The 16,576-nt window shown below is 47.7% G+C and overlaps 1 protein-coding gene across 4 annotated transcripts in view; it reads left to right on the plus strand.

Moving 5' to 3' along the window:
• PALLD (palladin, cytoskeletal associated protein) overlaps positions 1-16,576 on the plus strand; it is a 377,075-nt gene that overhangs the window by 85,651 nt on the left and 274,848 nt on the right. The gene's annotated exons all lie outside the window — the stretch shown is intronic.

Raw genomic sequence — 16,576 nt, forward strand, 5'->3', positions numbered from 1 at the left:
CATCCTGAGGCAAAGTTTCTGAGTCCAGTTGCCACAGAAGGATGAAGGTTTTTGGAGAAACTGCTGCTTTCAACTCTGGGCCAGAAATGGACAAGTTAAATGTTGGTCTGTCTTTTGAGTCAGGAAGGAGGAAAGCTGTCAGGGACCAAGGGGATCTTCTCAAAGGACACAGAGCCGACTGGAAAGGCTCCCACTCAGCTAAGAAGGGACAGTGTGAGCACTAAAACACAATGACCCTGAGGTCGAAACACCAAACACATAAAACACGTGGTTCTTAAAGAACAAAAAACAAAACAGAGCACAAGAGCGCTCCTCTCAGAACACTGACGCAGCGTAAGGTTGTTGCCGTGGAGCGTGAACCCTGACGCTGACTCTACACGCGGAGACACGGCCACTGCGGTCCTTCCCCTAGGAACAGAACCTCTCACTTTTGGATTTGCAGTCAGAGGGAAACGGGTCCTGGGAAGCATCTCTCTGGTTTGTAAGCTTTGTCCTCGGCTGAAGGATAGCTGCATTTTGGGATGCTCTGTGCCATGTCCTGCTGTCTGATCTTGTTGGTGTTGTCAGGCACTTAATCAAGCATACTACTGGCATAAACAACATAGTCACGGAATGCTGGACATCATAAAGAGGGTGTGCTGAGAAGCCGCAGACATTTACCGGAGAACTGAAAATATGGTTCTTATAAAACCTTCCATAGTCAGAGATTTTTTTCAAGAATGATTTTGAATCAGCCGAGTCACTTCTCATGCCCAGTCAATTCAGTGGACACAGAACTGACTGTAAGACATTGTGTCTAGAAGAGGCTTGTATGAGTGTCCCAGTCACATTTTGTCACTGCTCAGCGTCCTGCCTTAAACCCTCACGACAGCTTTTCCCTGACCTTCTCCTTGCTCTTCTCACCATCCTCATCTATCGTCGAGCTCTGTTTGGCTGGTGGTTGTATAGTCAATGATGGCCTCATGCATTCAGCGCTCAGTGCATCTTATTGTGGTGACATTATTTGCTGGCTGTGTTTGTCTCCCTAATTCTCGGTGTTCTCCTCGAGAGAAGGGGCTGCCCTTTCATCTTGAGTTCTCAGCACCCCATGTCACTGCACTGATGTGGGTGCTGATGACGATCCAAACAGTCAGTCATTCTGCAGACCCTTCGCATCGTCAGTGGTCTGCTTTACATAGTGGGGAAAAGGAATGTTCAGGACCCACTCTTTCACCCTGAATTTGAGCTGGAGGTTGGCAGCATTTGAAAGTAGAAATTCTTAGGTTCTATAGAGATCTAGTAATAAGCAGCCTTTGTCAAGTAGATGCTTTGAAGAGTCAGGGGAAAAAATGCTAAAGCAAAAGATGAAAGCTAGAAAGATTCCTCAGGCTTAGAATGAATTTACTGACTCTGACTCACTTAAAAATGAGAGCTGGACATTCACCAGTGTTTGATTACCTGTCTTTTCCCAAGTGTTCTATCTGCTGTGATTTTAACATCTGGGATTAAAGGCTTACTTACCCCTTGAGATGCTACTTAATGCCTCTTAATCACCATGACTGCAGAGCTGGCATCTGCCCCAGCCTAATCCCTTTGCCTTGACTTACCTTGAGCACTTGTTGTCAGGTGTGTATAAGATGTGGCTGGGTGACAGCAAGGGTCCCCCACTTTGTCACGCATCAGAATCACCTGGAGGCTTATTAACACACAGGGAACTTGGGCTCCACCCCACCCCATCCCACAGGTTTCTAAATGACGAGGTCTGGGTTGAGGCTTAAGAATCTGCACGTCTGATGAGGCCCTGGTGCTGCTGTTGCTGCTGGCCTAGAAACAACACTTTGAGAAGCCCTGGGGTCTGGGGCTTCTCTGACTTAAGTGGACCCATGTAGGTCACGTGTGGGTTTGGCCTCAGTGGGTCTGGGCTGGGGGCTGAGCTTCTGTGTGTCTCAGAAGCACCCAAGGGACACCATTGTGTTGATCTGGGGCCACTTTCAAGTTCTCGTCTCTGGCCGATTGTTAGAATCTCCTGAAAAACTTGAAAAATCATGCTGCCCAGATCCTGCGACAGATTCTGCTCTAGGAGGTCTGCATGGGGCCCTGAAATCTGCCCTGTAATGAGCAGCCCTGGGCAATTTCTATCACAGACGACCCGTGCTCCCCTGTGGAAGGGAAACTGGTCTGGAAAGAGCAAATCGCTTGTGGAATTTTTGTATCACCACAACTGTCTAAAAAATAGGAGCTACTTGTAGAATAGATAAGAAAATGCCAGTATGTTTAATTGGTTCTAAGATACGCTTTTTTCATACTTTAATGTCTCTCAAACCGGAAGACCTCTAGCCACCAGTGTCACTTAAAGAAATCATTGGCAGCATTTTATTCATGGAACATAAGATGATTGGTAGATAAAATAGGAAGGGTCTTACTTTCTATGAAATTCAGTAATTAATTTTAAATGATTTGAAGAAATACAAATAAACAAGTCTTATTCACAGAAGATCAGTGCTTTCTGGTACTCTTTAATTTGGGCTTTCATTATATGTATGAGAAGGTTTTAAGATATATAAAAAGCATTTGTAATTTTCCCTCTTCTTTCTACAGAACAGGGTTTTTGGTTGTTGTTGTTTTGTTTTCTTTGATTCATTTGGCTGCTCTGAGTCTTAGTTGCAGCCTGCAGGATCTTTAGTTATGACATTCAAACTCTTAGTTGTGGAATCTAGTTCCCTGACCAGGGACTGAACCCAGGCTCCTGCACTGGGATCTTGGCATCTTAGCCACCGAAGCACCAGGGAAGTCCCTGGAAGAGACTGTTTGCTGTGTGAGGGACAGAAGTGAAAATGGAGAGGTGATTTGGGAAAAGAAAGAGGTGAAGTTGCTTTTTACTAAAAGAGACACCATGGAGGGCCCTGGACTAAGAGAGAAGGAAGTGAGGGTTGAAAGCCACAGGAGGCAATGGGAAGAGGGGCATGAATGATGAGGCTGAAGCAAGCATGCCAGGCATGAGAAGCCCCTCACTTCCTGGAGAAACAGCTCCAGAAAACCACACTGCCTTTCTGAGTCTTTGAACTCAACGTGTTCTTCCTTTGGATGCAACACAGGAGACATGGTGGCTGGAGTATTCATGAACAGCCTGGTAATGTGAAGTGTGAGATATTTTAATGACTAGCCTTGTTCAATCTCTGTCAAAAACCCCTTCAGGTAAAATTCTTCTCCTTTAGGAAATTTCTTCTTTCAAGTATTCCTTTCACCCGCAGAGAAATTGTGAAGCCTTCATCTGCTCATTGACAGTAAGTTTTCACATTTAGATGAAAACCTGGAGTGGATGCAGGGGCTTCTGGAAAGCCCTGAATACTGGATGTTTCAAGGGTAAAGCCAGCTGCTTTAAAGCCAGACACACCCTCACTGGCCCTCAGAATGGCCCCTTGTGCAGAAGCTTTCATCTGCCCCTGTGGGCCACTCGTGGTGGAAGTTGTTCTTGTTCAGTGGCCAAGTCACGTCCAGCACTTTGTGAACTGCAGCACACCAGGCTTCCCTCTCCTTCACCATCTCCTGGAGTTTGCTTAAACTCATGTCCGTTGAGTTAATGATGCCATCCAATCATCTCATCCTCTGTCATCCCCTTCTCCTCCTGCCTTCAATCTTTCCCAATATCAGGGTCTTTTCCAATGAGTCAGCTCTTTGCATCAGGTGACCCTTTAAGTATTGGAGCTTCAGCTTCAGCATCAGTCCTGCCAATGAATATTCAGGGTTGATTTCCTTTAGGATTGACTGGTTTGATCCCCTTGTTGTCCAAGGGACTCTCAAGAATCTTCTCCAACACCACAGTTTGAAAGCATCAGTTTTTCAGTGCTCAGCTTTCTTTATGGTCCAACTCTCATATCTGTCCATGACTACTGGGAAAACCATAGCTCTGACTATATGGACCTCTGTTGACAAAGTAGTGTCTCTGCGTTCTAATGTGCTTTCTAAGCCATCATGACTTCCTGCCAAGGAGCATGCATCTTCTAATTTCATCACTACAGTCACTGCCGGCAGTGACTTTGGAGTTGAGAAAATAAAATCTGCCACTGTTTCTACTTTTTCCTCATCTACTTCCCATGATGTGATAGCATTGGATACCATGATCTTTGCTTCTCAAAAGCGATCTCCCCGGTCCCTAGGAGCAGCCATGGGCAGGGTTCTCGCTGGTTCACCCCTCAGGGCCAAACAGCATGGGCCAAGTCCTGTCAGGTGGGGGACCCCCCGCCCAGGGAAAGCCCCGTCTGTCAGGTGGAAGACCCCTAGGGAAAGCCTTCAGGCAGGGAACACCCAGGGAAAGCCTAGGTGCTTCTGGAAGCTTCAGGATGAGGTCGCAAAGTGGCTCAACTTTCTCACAGAATTCTGAGCCAGGGTTTTAAAGGCAGTTTCTTTCTCATTTCCTCCTGGGACTACAGGAGGGTTTTGAAGGCCTAAGATCTTTCCTGTGTGAAACTGATTCCCTCCCTTCAAGCCCCCTCCACTATCAAGGTGGACCAGAGTCAATGTTGTTATCCTTGAAAGCTCAAGAGTGAAGGCAAGAAATTGAAATTTCTATTCAGTATCATCACCTGGGGTGAGGTATAGGACAGAGAAGCTCAGGGAGCTATTCAGGAGAACAGGTTCCATGCAGTTGTGAGTTGTGCTGTAATCCAGATATGAGCCAAACCTTCCTGCTGCCAAGAGGATCACACTTCAAGGGCTCCTGGTGCCAGGCCTGTGGAGGCCAACACCCCTGGAGGCATCTGACAACCCCTTGCTTTTTCTCTCATGATCCCCTTTGCTTCTGTTCTACACACATGCGTGCTGCTGCTCTCTGGACCCGTGGCTGTAAAAAGCAGCCTTTCACGAGTTTTTACAAGGATGTTCATGTGCACCAAGTGCCATCCAGGGGAGAGTTTGCTGACCCCTTCAGGAGTGGAAACCTTCGCTCCTGGCTCTTTCTCTAGAAGTCTTAACCCCTCACAGTCTCCACATCAGTTGGCCTCCACTGTATATTTTAAGCTTGTCCAACAAATAGCACTCTTCCCTAGAGAAATTCTAAGACTTTCACTGCCAACCTGGTGTAAAATCATCAGGGACCCATGAGGGTGGCACTGACTTTCTGTGCTTTAATGGCACAGCACTAATCCATACCATCTGTTACCCGTCACGTGGCCAGCGCCTTCTCGGTCAGCTGGTCAGCGCCTTCCCAGTCACGTGGTCAGTGCCTTCCCGGTCACATGGTCAGCGCCTTCTTGGTCACATGGTCAGCGCCTCCTTGGTCAGCTGGTCAGTGCCTTCCCGATCACATGGTCAGCGCCTTCTCGGTCCCGGGGCACATGGCTCTGAGTCATTTCTCAGGGGGAGTCAGGGGTGATGCCTGGAGACCACCCCGGGCCACCGGGACAGGACGTGCCAGGGGCCAGCTGGACTGGTAAGAAATGTTTATAGCACTCTGAACTGGTGATAACTAACGTAATTGCTCATTAAGCAAACCAGACTTCAGTGAAGAAGGACCGTGCTTCGTGGAGCACAGTGTGGGGCAAAGGAGGAGATCCCTCTCTTCAGCCGGAGGCGTCTAGGAAGGCTTACTCTCCATCACACCATAGCCTCTGCCAGCAGAATCACTGCAACATTGCCTCCACACAAGGGCATCAGAGAGATTCGAGTAATAGTCTGAGTCTGCATCAAGGTACAAAAAGCACACGGTATCGTAGTCAGGTGATGAGTTTAAATCCCAGTGAGTCAGATACCCTCCATGGAATTCTAAGTGGGTCCTGATTCCCTCTAAGCCTGGATTTCCCAATTTATGAAGAGGGAGCATAACCTCTCCCTATAAACCTGGGTTGAAAATTAGAGGTACAGGTTTAAATAACAATGTATCTTGGGCTCCGGAAGACTCTCCACAAAAGGTAATCACAAGCATGGCTACTGTAGAATCCTTCTCATCACCAGTATAAACAATCTTTCACAGAACCTCACCTCACCCCTGAGTACAACCTGGGAAATTCACTCAACAACATCAACCCTACATTTGTGTGTGATTACTTGCTTAAGTTGATCTGTTCCAAAATTCAGGAACTCCACTGCGTGGAGATGGCCCAGTTGCAGCAAAAAAAAACCAAGTTAATATGTCTCACTCCGTTTCACCATCTGACATTAGCTCATCTGCCATGGCTTATTCCTTTGACATCAGATCATTGTTGTCGACATAGTAGTTATTAAAATTCGTTTTTATCCAGAGCGTGTGTCTCTTCTAACTTCATCTGTTCTGTCTTGAAGCCAAGGGATAAAGAACAGTGCTGGTGTGGCATGTGAGGCAATGCCCTGCAGGACCAGACTTGAACAGGACTCGAGGCCACTGTCCAGACAGAGCTGAGCGGTAACATTCAGAAGACGCCCCCACATCTAGAAGGGTGAACGACACCACACCCGCACAGGAACAGAGGCTCTGCTTCTGAGACGTTCAGCCGAGCGAAATGCAGTATTGTTGCCCCCTTCCTTTGAAACATAGTCAGCCAATCAAAAACTACTGCAAGAGACTCAGCATAGTATAACACACAGTGAAACGACTGCCTCCCTGATAATCTGCTCTGTGAAGTTTATTTTATAGGCTCTGTTGGATTTTTTAAAATCATCATATCCATTGTTCAGGGCTTCCTTGGGGTGGCTCAGATGGTAAAAATTCTGCCTGCAATGCAGGAGACCCAGGTTTGATCCTTGGGTCGGGAAGATCCCCTGGAGAAGGGAATGGTAACCCACTCCGGTATTCTTGCCTGGAGAATCCCATAGACAGAGGGGCCTGGGGTGCTACAGTCCATGGGGTCACAGAGTCAGACACGACTGAGCGACTCGCACTGCAGTGCCTCCAGCGTTTAAATGTTTATGGTTAAGGGACTCTCACACCTTCAGAAGGTTTTCTGTCTCCTCGCTAGCAACGTCTCTTCTAACTGAGCTTTTTTCCAACCACAGTTGAAAGTTCCTGGATTCTTCCAAACACAGGGGCCTCCTCTCGCCAGCTCCCCTCACTGGGTCTGCTGCAAGTCTAGGGAGGGAGCAGGATGGCTTAGCATATTTTCCTCCTCAGGGCACTTCTCAGCCCAGAAAAGTGCTCTGTGTAAGAAAATGATGAGCAGTCACCAAGCAAGAGCAAAGGAAAGATGGCACAGATAATATCAGGATAATCAGAAGTTTAGATCTGAAAGAGACAGCCAGAGCCCATGCTGGCTTCCGTGTGCCCCTCAGCACTTCCCTGCAGGGCCCTGTCGGCAGCGTATCATCTTCCCAGAAACGGTAGCAGGGGGTCAGGGGCAGAGAAAGCTTGAGAGCAAATCCGTCGTCCACAGACCATCAGAATGGAAACGTGAATCTCTGCTGAAAGAGGACACATGGGTCCCCGATTTTAAGACCTAATGTCTTAGTTTACTGGTCAGTTGGTTCTTGGAACCAGAATGTGCTATTAGAAATCATGGAGGGACTTCTCTGGTGGTCCAGTGGCTAGGACCCCACCTTGTGATGCGGAGGACCCGGGTTCGATCCCTGGTTGTGGAACTAAGATCCCACATGCTGTGGAGCAGCTAAGCCCACGCCACAGCTATGAGGCCCACACGCCACAACTAGAGAGTCGGTGTGCAGCAATTAAGATCCTGCATGTTGCGACTAAGACTCAGTGCAGCTAAATAAATAAAAGAAAACATGTTTATGGAGCAGGTGCATCACAAAAGCCCACCTAATTTGATATGCTGGGGCCTGTTTATGGACATGTGAGTTTGAGATGAAAAAGTAGATGCAGGGAGAGGCATTAAAGATCATAAGACATAAAGGGGACTTTTTCAACTATTTTTCAGAAATGCTGCACTTCTGGAAAGATGCTGAGTTAGATGGGTCTAGAACAGCTTGGAGAGTGGTGCTGTCTGTGTGGTTCAGAGTGTGGGGTGTTTGCAGCCCCTGGTTTTAGGTGGGTTGTTCTTGGCTCTCCAATATTTCTCAGTCACCTGGGGGAAACTGGTGGACTAATAGATGAAAATATAGAAGTAGAAGTTACAGGAAAAGGAATTGTGTGTTTATTTCTGAAGAACTGCAGAAGCTTTGACAAAAGAGCAGATAGGGAAGGAGTTACTTGATGGGGTAAGTGGCAGTGAAGAAAGGTGCTGGGTGTAAGCAAGGGAGGCGGAAATAGAAAGAGTGGGGCAAGCCCAGCCCTGGTCCCAAAGGGACCCTTTGTTCCTGGCTGCTTAGTTACTATACCGGGCAAGCAGGGTGCTATTTAAGGAGTCATCTTAAAAAGCAGGGGTCAGTGAGGGGAGAGGGATCCACCATCCTATAAAATATCTGCAGATGTCTGTAACACAAGAAGGGATGCACTATCAGCTTGTATAGAACGTAATGAAACCCCCATAGTGGGAAGGGCAGGCATTTGGGGTCAGACCAGCTTGGATTTGAATGCAGGCTCTGTTCTGTAACCTTCGATGAATGGATTGACCTCGCCGGTCCTCAGTTGTGCTATGTTACCAATGAACGCACAGACGTCACTGAGAAGATCTTATGTACAGCTGGTGTCAACTGGACATTCAATACCTGACAATACGCTTCTAAAATCTGTCAGTAACAACTTAGAAGTTGTGTGTCCTGTGATGTATCTGTATTTGAAGCTGTCCCACACTGAGCAGACAGTATTAATCTCTAGTACATTCAAGTAGATCACGACAGAGGAAATCTAACTAACTCTCTGTAGAAACTTTCCTGGACTTCAGACTTTCAAAGAGGAATCCCAATGAACAGAATCTTCCTAGAGAGTTATCCATTCCAAGTCTGTGAATTATCTATTCCTATGGCTAGAGGTTGAATACCTTTGAACTTGTCGTTGTGGGGCTCACTTTCCCGGGTGAATGCCGGGTGAGCCGAAGGTGTGGATGAGCAGACTGGACGAGAAGCTATTAGAGAACTAATGACTTCCTTCCTTCCCTGGTCTGCGTGGAGAGGCTCCTGAAAAATGTGGGTTCCTTAACAATCACTGTCAGTGGGCAGGTCTAGAACCAAGTAATACCAGGTTATTTTAACCTCCCCAACTCCACTGTGCTCCGCAGAGGAAAGCAGGTAAGAGGAAGGCAAGAGTAAATGAGAAACTCGTACCTCTAGAGCACAGGGATTTACTAAGAAGGACTGCATGGGTGTGCGTGTGTGTGTGCACACTTAGTTGTCCAGTCATGTCCAACTGTTTGTGACCCTATGGACTATAGCCCGCCAGGCTTCTCTGTCCATGGAATTTTCCAGCTTGCCATTACCTTCTCCAGGGGAATCTTCCCAGCTCAGGAGTTGAACCTGTGTCCCTTGCATCCCCTGCATTGGCAGGCAGATTCTTTACCACTAATGCCACCTAAGAAACCCCACCCCACCCTGAGAAGGTCTGTACTGGGAAATAAACAGATGGGATGACACCAGAAGTATGTGATGTGGCCCCCCACCCCCAACTCCCACCAGCATCTGCTTTCCTCTGCAGATCACATCACTTGCCATATACAGTTCAAAGACTTAGAGGCCTTTATCCAAGACATTTTCTACGTGTAATTATATGATTGAGTATTTATTAAAGTGTGTACTGTTATTTTGATGCCAATATCATGCCTCTCTAGATATTAGCAGTTTCACTTATGTAAAAGATGATTGTATTGGAGTAAACGAGTTTATAGTGAATAAACAGTGAATTTCCTGTTTCTAGTGAATCGAGCCCTTGTCTCCAGATTCTGGGGGATATCCTTGAGCAGGAGAGAGAATGCGGGTGCCCTCAGTCCCGGGACACAGGTCTGAGACACCTGGATGTGAGATTCTGCCCTGCAGGTTTTACTTCCACACCCTCAACAGAGCATTCTGTGGCCAGTCACCACCACCTACCCACACCCACTTACACAGTGATAAACGTGCCTGTGGTAAGATTTCCTGGTGGTTCGGGTGTACCACTTGATCCTCCCTTTAAATCATATTTCAAGATCTTGCGCACACGCCACAAGAATGTCCTGTTAGCGCCAAACCCCACACTGGGTTCTGTGGATTTAAAGATGGACGAGACACAGCTCCACCTGCAGAAGCTCCTGCTTTAACGTGGTGGAGGAAGCAAGCACAGAACACATTACGCTGTAATGTTGTGTCACGCTGCGGGGGCGGGGCACTGTGACCAAGTGCTGGAGACTTACCCATAGGAGGGAGGTTCACTGCTCTGTGCGGAGCCTTTGAAGGGGCCCTAGGAGTGAGAAGGAGCTCACCAGTCAGAGTGAAAGGTCTTTACCAATTTGACCTAAAATAGCATATTCCCAACTCAGCTTCCTTTAAGCCTGGCCCCAAATGCCCCCCAGTTCTCTCAATTCCACCTGCCAGGTGAGGGGTATGATGGCAGGGGAATCACCACCAATTATAGTTAAAATATCTTACTTTGCTAATTTCACAAAAATAATAGAAACAGCTACACATTTCAAGATTCCAGGCTATGGGAGAATCCTGTGGAAGTGAGGGATCTGAGCTGAAGTTTGATCAGCTCACTGTAGACAGAAATGCTGGTCCTGTATTTGGAGGAGAACTTGGCAGGATTGGCCACAGTTATGAATCACTTCACCTTGGAGCCCACTTTTCCGCTCCCAGTAATTCACTCGGAAGGTGGACTCCCACAGGGATGAAAATTAATGTACAAGAATGGAAGAGACAAAAAAAAATGGAAACATTCCAAGTACCAGTAGAGGACTGGTCAAATCAGTTATGGATAGTTGTACCATGATCAGAATAAGTTATGTGTGGATAGCTAGATACAGAGAGAGAGAAATGGATGGATGGATGGATAGATAACAGACAGATAAATGGGTGGATGGATGGATGGATGGATGGATATATAGATAGATACAGAGATAGGTGTACAAATTATATTTTAATTGAAAAAAGGCAGTTGTAAACCGGTATATGTGTGGCACTACTGGTAAAGAACCCGCCTGCCAGTGCAGGAGATGCAAAAGACGCGGTTCAATCCCCGGGTTGGGAAGCTCCCCTGGAAGAGGAAATGGCAACCCACTCCCATATTTTGCCTGGAAATCTCACGGTCAGAGGAGTCTTGTGGGCTATAGTCCATGGGGTCACACAGAGTCAGACATGACAGCACACACACATCCATCCACATGTAATTCAGCCATAATAGAGTTTATATATAAATACATTTATGTAGACAGTTTCTGCATAAGCACGTATCATCATACTTATAGAGGCCACTTCTGTGGCTTGGACTAAGAGGATAGAGGATTTCTACTTATAAATATTTGTATACTTTGGTACTATTTCCTCCCTTTGCAAAACAAAACATTTGATTTTTATAATAAAAATATTTTAAATCTCTGCTCAAAAACTATTTCCGTGACTTCTCTTGCATAAATCACCACTTTCTCCTTTCAGGCACATCTTTTCCAAACGTTAAATAGAAGCTCATCCCCTGGAGAAGCTCCACTTGGAAACAGCCAGCCCCTCTTCTGACCCTTCTCTGTCATTTGGGGTTTTGTTTCTGCTCACTCTGTATTCATCTCAACCTTGTGACCCAACTCGAGGACAAAAGTAAACTCAGTATTTGTCAGGGTTTATTTGTCAGAGTAAAAAGCCATGATGGTTGGGTGGGCAGGATGTGTTAAGTTCTTCTGTTCAGAAACCAGGATAATTATTATGTCGTCACAATCCAGCAGAGGATATAAGGAAGACCCACCCTGTGACTGGTGGCTCCTAGGGGACTGGAGGCTGGGAGCCTTGGGTTGTCTCGGGAGAGTAGTGGGTGTATTCTGGAACACTGGAGGGGGTCTTCCTTGCAAAGCAGACGTTGACTCCTGAGCAAGGGTGTAGTGTCGTGATGCAGAGTCAGCTCCGCCTGGGGAGAGCCTGGCCAACAGCGTCCTTCCCTGACTCCTGTACATGATGCAAGGGTATTGAGAAATCACGATTTATCACCGCTTCCTTTGTCTCACTCCTTCTCCCTTCTGCAAGTTTGGATTTGCCATGAACCCTCTCTTTCCTTCCTTCTCCGTTTTAAAATATGCTTAGCTGGTTACAACCTAGGTCCAAAAATTCTAGCTTTTTGACGCATTATTTATTTATAAACAATAAAAGATCCAGCGCATGTGTCTGTAGCCTGACAGACTGGAGGAGACAGGATGGGTTGTTTCAGAGCAGGGCTGTTCGGGGGTACCAGTAGCGGCAGGTCAGCAAGGCGGCTCGTGGCCACTGTGATCCAGAGCATCTCGGGAGTGTCAGCTCAGTCCAAGTGTGTTAGAGGCAGTGGCCTTTCTTTTTTTTTTTTTTAATTGGCCTGTACCTGATTCCCAATGTTGTGATATCTTTAGGTGGGTAGCAAAGTGAATGTTTTATATATATATAATTTTTCATATTCTTTTCTTTTATAGGATATTATTTTATATCTTTTATAGGTTATTACAAAATACTGAGTATATTTTCTGTTTCTATACAATAGGTCCTTGGTGATTATCTATTTTGTATATAGTATCTGTTAATCCCAAACTCCCAGTTTATCTTTCCCCTACTTCCCCTTGGCAACCATAAGTTTGTTCTCAAAATCTGTGAGTCTATTGCTTTTGTAAATAAGTTCATTTGTATCAGTTCTTTAGATTCCACACCTAAGTGAAATCATATGATACTTGTCTCTCCTACTTCACTTAGTATGATAATCTCTCAGCCCACCCATGTTGCTGCAAACGGCATTGTTTCATTCTTTCATGGCTGAGTGATATTCCATCGTATATATGTACCACATCGTCTTTAGCCGTTCATCTGCTAATGGACAGTTAGGTTGTTTCCATATCCTGGCTGCTGTGACCTGCTGCAGTGAGTACTGGGGTGCACGTATCTTTTGCAATTAGCGTTTTCTCTGGGTCTGTGCCCAGCAGTGGGATCGCTGGATCATACGGAAACTCCGGTTTTTTGATGACCCTCCACACTGTTCTCCATAGTGGCTGCACGGGTTTCTGTTCCCACCAGCTGTAGGCGGGGTCCCTCTTCTCCCCACACCCCCAGAGCAGTGACTCTTCCTCCACATGAGAAGCGGAGCCACGCCCAGCTGGTGAGGAAGAGCCAGGCCTTGGCACTGCCAGCACTGACCGGGGGCCACGCTGAGAAGCCCTGGAGCTGAACATGACCCGGGAGGAAGGCCCACCACATCTGTCCTCTGTTTGGGTTCCCTCAGGCCTCAGTTGCCTGATCTGAACAGAGAGGAGGATGCATTTGTGGGTAACTGAACAAGCTTCAGTCAACATGAGCTAGAGAAGGTCCGTGCAAGGGCACAGCGGGTGTGCAGTGAAGCACGGCCTCGGCCATCACGCGACCTGGCCCGGGGTCTTGCCTGGCTCCCTTCCTGGTGAGGGGGCCCTGGCCACTGCCCCTGCCCGCTGGCCTGGGGCGGAGCACCTCCCCGCTGGCCTGGGGCGCAGCACTGCCCTGTCTGCATAGCCTGGGCCTCCAGGCGCTCAGCCCTCCCTTGTTTCTGCCCTCAGGTCTCCAACGGCAGGAGGAGCAGAGACAGACAGTGGGGACGTCAGAGCCCAGGACAGGGACCCTGTAGCCAGGGCGAGCCTGCAGGTGTCGGTGCGGCCGCCTCGAACATCTGCAAGCGCTGAGACGGGCCACACAGCGAGCACGGGAGAACACACTCCTCCCGCTGCACACGCTTGGTGTCCAGGATGGGCAGTGGCAGGGGGACACACAGCTGTGTCCAGGTGACAAGTGCCGTGAGGGGCATGTGTTCAGGAGCCAGAGAAACTGAATTCCAGGGGAGTTTCTGGAGGCTGTTCCAGCCATCCGGAGACACTGAGTGGGGAGGCAGCCCCACCAGATGGGGCTCCAGAAGTGGAGGCGCAGGTGGGTCACCCCCGACTCAACCCCAGCAGCTCAGCTCTGCTCCCCGCCCTGCCTGTATGGGCCTTCTCGGTCACCTCAGATGCTGGAAGAAAAATTAGAGTGAGGAGCTGTTAACAGCCATGGAGCCGCAGAAAACTGTGGTTCCTGGAGGGCAGCTTCGGGGGTTCCGTGTTAAAACCAGGCTGTGGCGTGCAGGTCTTCCTGAGCCACCCTCGGTGGGGACTCCGCTCCCATCGAGTCCAGGCTGGCCTCCAGTGGCGTGCTGACTGTGGGGTGAGAGCCTGTGCAGCCCAGAGCCGCCTGCACACTCCTGGTTCCCATCCGCCTTCTTGCGGACACACCTCCTGACCTGCCTCAGCTCCAGTTCACAGGCTCTCAGGACTGATCTTCCTGAGGGAAGAAACAGCAGCAGTCTGTTCATCGTCCGAGAATATTTACGTAGGGGACTTCGTGTCCTGAAGTCTTTTTAAGGCTATCGATTTGCTCCGGAGTAGAGCTGCAAGAGAGTAACCGCCTGTCCTTCAGATGAAAATGTGCCCAGTTAATTACAGTAATTATGTACAATTATGTACAATTTTATCAATAACATTCTATTTGTTATCAATAATTATAGGAAAAAACTTTTTTTTGTAGAATATAAGAAATCTCCATGTTAACTCTGTTTAGGTTTGCCTTTGTGTTTTCCTTAGGGTGTTTCTTCTGATTTTTAGAGTAATTCCCACTACAGGCTACTATTATTCCTTCATTATATACGAGGCCCATAGATTTCACCAGCTTAGGGGGCCTGTTCAGTGTGGTGGAGCTGGTCTCCCGCAATACTTGCCCAAATGTCCCAGGATGCCAAAAAGTATCCGAAGGTCAAAGTACTGAGTTGGCCAAAAAGTTCATTTGATGTTTTCCAGCTAACAAAAATAACGAACTTTCTGGCCAACCCAGTAGTCTGGGAAGCATTGGGATTAAAGGCAAACAGTTTTTGTTTTTCCAGTTGCTGACATTGCAGAGAGTGGACTGTGCTGATGCACCCTGTAAATCCCTAGCAGAGCGGAGACTGCAGCGTTCCCCACACGTCCTCAGGCAGGAAATCCTCTCCATCCAGAGCCACCTCGTGGAGTCACTCATGGAACACAGTCTGGTGATCGCTACTCTGCGTTAGGCACTTCATGCCGTTCAGTCACTACGTCCTCTCTGACCCTTTGTGACCCCGTGGATGCAGCTCGCCAGGCTCCCCTGTCCATCACCAGCTCCCTGAGTTTACTGAAATTCATGTCCATTAAGGTAGTGATGCCATCCAACCATCTGATCTTCTGTCGTCCCCTTCTCCTCGCTCTCAATCTTTCCTAGCATCAGGGTCTTCTCCAATGACCTGGCTCTTTGCATCAAGTGGCCAAAGTATTGGAGCTTCAGCACCAGACCTTCCAATGAATATTCAGGATTGATTTTCTTTCAGAATGACTGGTTTGATCTCCTTGCTGTCCAAGAGAATCTTAAGAGCCCTCTCCAACACCACAGTTCAAAAGCACCAATTCTTTGGCTCTCAGTCTTCTTTATGGTCCAGCTCTCACATCCATACATGACTACTGGAAAAACCATAGTTATGACTAAATGAACCATTGTCAGCAAAGTTATGTCTCTGCTTTTTAATATACTCTCTAGGTTTGTCATAATTTTTCTTCCAAGGAGCAATCATCTTTTAATTTCATGGCTGCAGTCACCATCCGCAGTGATTTTGGAGCCCAAGAGAATAGTCTGTCACTGCTTCCATCGTTTCCCCATCTATTTGCCATGGAGGGATGGGACTGGCTGCCATGATCTTCGCTTTTTGAATGCTGAGGTTATTTCTTCGTTTCTGGCTAGACCGGGGCTTCACTCCTGCGCAGGCGTCTCTGCAGTTGCCAGGAGTGGGGGCTGCTCCCTAGCTGTAGTGCATGGGCTTCTCGTATTGCAGAGCGTGGGCTCCAGAGCGTAACTGTGGTGCCTGAGCTCAGTTGCGGTGGCCCCTGGACTCTAGAGCACAGTCAGTCAGTGGTTGTGGTGCACGGGCTTAGTTGCTCTGAGGCATGTGGGATTTTCCTGGATCGGGGATTGAACCTGTGTCTCCTTCACTGGCAGGCAGATTCTTTACCACTGAGCTACCAGGGAGGCCCGAATGTTTAGCTGTAAGCCAACTTTTTCACTCTCCTCTTTCACCTTCATCAAGAGGCTCTTCAGTTCCTCTTCACTTTCTGCCAATAAAGTGGTATCACCTGCATATCTGAGGTTGTCGGTATTTCTCTCGGCAATCTTGATTCCAGCTTGTGAGTCATCCAGCCCAGCATTTCGTATGATGTTCTCTGCATTTAAGTTAAACGAGCAGGGTGACAATATACAACCTTGATGTACTCCTTTCCCACTTTTGAACCAATCTGTTGTTCCATGTCCAGTTATAACTGTTGCTTCTTGTCCTGCATGCAGCTTTGTCAGAGGCAGGTAAGGTGGCCTAGTATTCCCATATCTTCAAGAATTTTCCAGTTTGCTGTGATCCACACAGTCAAAGGCTGTATCTTAGTCAATGAAGCAGGGTAGATGTTTCTAACCTTACACAAAAACTCCTCCTTTAGAAACAAGGTCATGAGAGTTGTGATGGGAACAAGGAGGGGAGGAAGGTCAGGGCAGCTGACAAGTTCCAGGGAGCTGGGGGTGGGACAGTGACCCCAGCAGTGCCATGGAAACCCAGAGG

The sequence above is a fragment of the Budorcas taxicolor genome, chromosome 8, assembly GCF_023091745.1.
Source record: "Budorcas taxicolor isolate Tak-1 chromosome 8, Takin1.1, whole genome shotgun sequence".
Taxonomy (NCBI): Eukaryota; Metazoa; Chordata; class Mammalia; order Artiodactyla; family Bovidae; genus Budorcas; species Budorcas taxicolor.